A 6,000-nucleotide genomic window follows, 5' to 3' on the forward strand; every position below is an offset into this window, starting at 1 on the left:
CCTTTCCATTAACCAGGATATCAGAAACCATTACAAACAGGCTGCAGCATGTAATGCTTTATGTCTCCTGAAATTGAGGCATAGAGGAGTGTGTCTGCATTTCTTTCTCAAACATGCGTTTTTGTTTTTTGTGAACATTCGCAGATACAAATTCTCCTGTGGCTGTATATAATCTATGCACTCTGCAGACTGACCTTTAAGGAACGGCCATCAGCGGAGCAGAAAGCAGTGAACGGGCAGCATTTAAATGGTAAATGGACTGCATTTATATAGTGCTTACTCACAAGGAACATTCACACAGTGTTTTTGTGCTATACATACAGCATTTGTCCTATTACATACTAATGGACATGCTGGAGAACATTTTAGGTTTTCATATTTTGCCCAAGGAAACTCTGCCATACAGACAGGCAATAATCAAACCGTCACCTCCAGTTAATGGAAGAGCCATAATCTCTGGTAAGCCACAGCAGGTAACACTTTAATGTCTTTACAGTTTCTTTGAAATAGACTATTTGTGTCTCCCTAAGAAAAGAGCATTTTTAGATTTCACAAGCTTGTGTTTTGTATTGCACTGATCTGCCAGTTGTTCAGTGTTTTGGTTTGAGTGCTATGAAGTTTGGTGAAGAGGACTGTTCCTTGAGAGCTGCCAGGTTAACATTTCTGATGTTCAGTCAAATGTCTGTTGATTCTGACTTTTAGTTATCCTTCAGCTTTCCTTCCTTTTCTAACTTGCTGTTCTTTTCCTTTAAAATCTCTGTGAGATTTCCCATTCTCTTTTTTGTGTACTCTTTAAAACTGACACGCTCTGTCTAACACAGCTGCACAATTCAGTTTAGTGGTGCAGGTGGCAAAAAACAAGAGAACTGCTGGGACCAAAGTTAGGCTTCTGACACAGGAGTCACAGTAAGGCTACCTCACTATTTTCATTCCTTCCCACGAAACTTGAACCAACTCCTGCTACACAAGGCTAAACAACATTTAGTTCTCAAACCCCGGAAAATGTAATGGGAGTATCAAACAGGTGCTTTTCTGGGATTTTTTAAAACAGGCTTTCACAGTGGGGATTTATTCACGTCTGCATCAATTTAATGTTGCTGTTACAGATCATTTGAATATCTTTATTATGTGGTGCAACTTTATCTATAATAATATGGAAAAATAAATAGTAGATTAATATATTAAAATCTGAAAAGTAACTTAAGGTTTTAAACAAACAGAAAGTAAAATATTTGCATCCAAAGTATAATGGAGCAGAAGCAGAAAGATGCTAACTGGGAAATATTATTACAAAATGCTGTCACAGATATATGCTGAGCACTGTAAAACCCACACTACTCCATTTCAATTCAATTCAGTCCAATTTACATAGAACCAATTCACAACAACAGTTGCCTCAAGGGGCTTTATATTATAAGGTAAAGACACTAAATCATACAGAGAACACAAACAATCAGACAGACCCCTATGGGCAATGTTGGCAACAGTGAGAAGGAAAAACTCCCTTTAACAGGAAGACACCTCTGACAGTTCCAGGCTCAGGGAGCCTGGCTCTACATCAATAGAATGTAGAGAATTGCATTGTGGGATAGTTATCTTGTGGTATTTTTGTGTTGTATATTAAAAATGAGTGATTCTGCACAATCTTTATTTTCATGCCCATCTTTTATGATTAAATAGCTTGTATAAACAAGTTTGAAAGCACGACAGCTTCTCAACAGAGTACAATGCTAAGATTGTCATGTGCTGATATAAAAGTGCCTCAAAAGTGAGTGTAAGCTGATAGGAAGGAGGTGGAGAGGTCACAGTTACTGTCACACAGACATTTTCCTGCAAACATTTGATTAAATTCAGCCCACAACCCCTGCTGAGGGCTCTGTGTATATCTAGCTTATATACCTACACACCTCTGGTGGCCCTGATCACACCAATCAATCTCAAAGACAATAGTTCAAGTGGGACAGCACATCCCACCAGCGTTAAATGACTTACTCAGCAGTTCAGAAACAAAACTCACTCCATTTAATTTCTGGGTGGGAGAACAATGTATGCCACAGAGGTTACGTTGGAGGACTATCTACTCTGTTAATGAATAGGACTAAAAATACTGTAGTGTGTTAGTTCTGTGCAGGTGCTTCCTATAATGAAAGAGTGTGCACGTTGAGATGCATGTTTCTATGTGGACAGTTGTTATAACTGGTGGAAATATCCTGCAAAGGAGACAGAAATGGGTCTGGACGTAGAGTCACCAGCAGGAACAAAATGCTGCTGTTGCTCTTGTTTATATTCTCCTTGCTCCTCGGGGAGAATCACTCATGATTAGTGTGTACAGGCAGTGTGATTACCCGCATCACTCATCAGCCCAATGGAAACCTTGGGAAACATTATGCTGCTTTCCTGAACCCATCACATTCATAGCAGGGAATACAGAGTACGGGCAAATGAAAGTGAACTCGTTGTTGGGTTTTTGCATAAAGATACAACGATGATGTTGCATATTTGATTTCATAATGATCACATAAGACAGGCAGACTCCTTTCAGCTCCTGACAGATTGTTTAGTTTTAATGAATAATTTTAAATAGATTAACTTTTCAGTGTCTATACATTGCATTTTCACATTGTATTGTGTGGAATTAGTCCGTTGTTTCGTGCACGCAACAGCAGTTCTGATGTGAGCCAGAATACTTTAACTTCTTAAAGGTCAGAGAATAAAGTACATGGCTTGACATTTTATTTCCTCACGTTGTGAGTTTCTCTTCTGTTATTACATGGATGAGAAACTAAAAAGAAAATATATGGAGGCTTTTTTAAATAATATTATCATTTAGCTGTATGTTCTGAATCTGTCAGAGCTGAAGAACAGTGGAAGCAATCCCCCATGCTCTGTCTTAGCTGTAAGATTAAAGGATATTTTGTTAGTTACACCTTGTGTTACTACCTGATTAAACCTCCTTTTGCCTTCAGACCTGTTCTAATTACAGGGTTCTGGAAACATTGTTCAGCAGCAACATTGGTCCATATTACCGGGACAGCATCACACACGTGCTGCAGATTTGTTGGCTACTCATCCAATCTTGGAATCTCTCATAATGGCACATCTCAAACGTGGTGTATTGGATTGATTTCTGGTGACTGTGGAGGTAATTTACAGTGTACAGTGAACTCATTTTCATATTCAAGAAGCCGTGTTCAAAGTGACTGAAATCGCTTTTCTTCCCTATTCTCAAGCACGGTTTGAACTTCAGCAGGTTATCTTTATCATGTCTGTATACCTAAATGCAATGAGTTGCTGCCAATGTTGAAATATGCATAAATGGGCAACTGAACAAGTGCACATAACAAAACTGTGTAAACAGACTGAAGTTAAAGCAGTGTCTATATAAAATAATACTTCACTTAAATTATGGCAATTTCCGATATGAAGCCATGCTTGTAGTGTTATTGATGCTCATCTGTTAGACTTTATTTAGTGTAGTATCTGCACTTCATGTTCTGTCAGAAAAAGTTATTGCATGATCCGTCCTCTTAGTGTGCTTTTTAATGGATGAGCAGTGACAAAAAGAACTAAATCATTTAAAGAAAAAGATAGGAGCAGATTTCATTCACAGCAGTCAGCAGCCTGGTAAATTTAGGACTTTGTAATAAAGTCAAAATCTTAAGCCTCATATAGTGTGGCAAATGAAAACTGTGTGTAAGTGTGTGTTAAATGCGACCAGAACAGCGTCATTAACTGCTGTGCAGAACTGAACAGGAATACACACTTTTTATCTTTTACACGTGCCAGCTAAAAATGCATTTCCCTCGCTGCAGTGACCGTGCTTATGGCCAACGTTTTTAATTTGCAGGGAAGCACACAGACACCCTGCTGTGCTTTCATTCAGTCATGGTGCACAATAAAGCTGCTCTGGTCTACAAATCATCTCACACCTGTTTATTCTGCTTTAGCATCGGAGTTTAAAACTAAACAGAACATCTTTAAATCAAGTTTGAGAAAGATATGGATAAGCGCACCATGTTTATATCATATTATACTGAACACAGATTAGTAATAATTGTTAATGGTTGTAATGAAGGTAGGGCAAGTCAGAGGTCTGTAGTTTTAATATTTATGATTTGGGGTGAGAGAAATTATTGATAAAGGCGAGGAGCTTAGAAAAGGCTGTATTTGCTCGGTTTTTTGCATTTAAACAGAAAGTGTTTCAATATATTTACTCGAATGCAGTGGAGAGGAAAAAGATGCCATGATCAAGTTAAACAGCACCAAAGGAGTTTGCACTGAAGCAGGTTCACTTAGTTAGTTCCTGTATTTACACTGTTTCCATAAATATGTCTGTTATAATCACATACTTACTAGCCATCATATTACTAACAATTAGCTATTCAGCCAATCACACTGTAGCAACTCAGTGCATTCAGACATAATCAAGATTCCCTGAGGTTCAAATCAAGTATCAGACAGAGGAAGAAAGGTGATGATAGTGGCTTTCAGCATGCCACGATTGACAGCTGGTCTGAATATTTAAGAAACTGCTAAACTGCTGGTATTTTCCCAAACAACCATCTGTAGGGTTCACAGAAAACGATCCAAAAGGGGAGAAAACATCCAGCGAGTAGCAGTTCTCTGAATGTACAACAGACTGAATCTTGAAGCAGATGGGCTGCAAGCTGACCATACTGGGTGGCATTTCTGTCAGTAGAAACAGGAAACTGAGGCTATGGTTCACAAAGGTTCACCAAAACTGGACAACAGAAGATTGGAAAACATCGGCTGGTCTGATGAGTCTCAGTTTCTGCTGTGACATGCAGATGGTAGGGTCTGAATTATACAATCAACAGGAAAACATGACTGAACCTGCCGTGCACAGTGAGGTCCATAAATAGTTGGATAGAGAAAACTTTTTTCTGTAAATTACCATTTCAGCAAACGTTCAGCTTTAATTCAGTGGGTTGAACAAAAAGATTGCAGAAAATGGTGAGAAACTAAGGATTTTTTAATCTTTTCGGAGGCTCAAAATTGGACAAATTAAATAACTGAAAATAAAATGTTAATTTCTAATACTTGGTATAAAACCCTTTGCTGGCAATGACAGCCTGACGTCTTGAACTCATGGACATCAGCAGATGCTGGCTTTCCTTCTTTAAATGCTCTGCCGTATTGTAGCAGTTTCTCAGATGGTTTTTTTCTGTTTTCGCAGCTTAAGGATGGCTTGTTTCACCTTCATGGAGAGCTCATTTGACAGCATGTTGTCTGTTCAAAGCAAAGTCTTCCAAATGCAAGCACCACACCTCAAATCAACTCCAGGCCTTTTATCTGTTTAATTGATGACATAACGAAGGAATTGCCCACACCTGCCCACGAAAGAGACTTTGAGTCAATTACTTTTGGCCCCTTTAAAGAAAGGGTGGCACATGTTAAGGAGCTGAAACTCTTCATCCAATTTGAAAGTGGATACCCTCAAATAAAAGCTCATTATGTCCATGTTCATTAGATAACTACAATTAGAACACGTTTCAGTAAACAGATTTTAAAAACACTTGTGTCAGTGTCCAAATATATATGGACCTCACTGTATAAGTTCAGGGTAGTGATGGTGGTGTAATGGGTGAGAGGCAGAGTTGGGAAGTAACAAAGTACCAATAGTTTGTTACTGTACTTAAGTACAATTTTCAGGTACTTTTCTTCAGTACATTTTCAAAAACTTACTTTTGGTTTAACGTATTTGAGGGGAGCTATTATTTTGCCTCCAAACATCAAACAGACTTGAGCCTAAACAGAACCACAGGAAAGGCAGGCCTGTTCGTTTATTAATCACCAGAGCATGTCGCATAAAACAGAATGAGTCAGGATTTAAAAGATTAAATCTTTTTTTGTTTGCTTTGTTTTTGTCACAACACCAGAAGGACTGCAGGTGTCTGTGAATCGCAACTAGTGCTACAGAAGAGGAACAAGCATAAAGGGAGTAATATTTTTTAAGTTTCCGGTAATTTCAGTGTTTCT

This window comes from Oreochromis niloticus, linkage group LG11, assembly GCF_001858045.2.
Source record: "Oreochromis niloticus isolate F11D_XX linkage group LG11, O_niloticus_UMD_NMBU, whole genome shotgun sequence".
NCBI lineage: Eukaryota > Metazoa > Chordata > Actinopteri > Cichliformes > Cichlidae > Oreochromis > Oreochromis niloticus.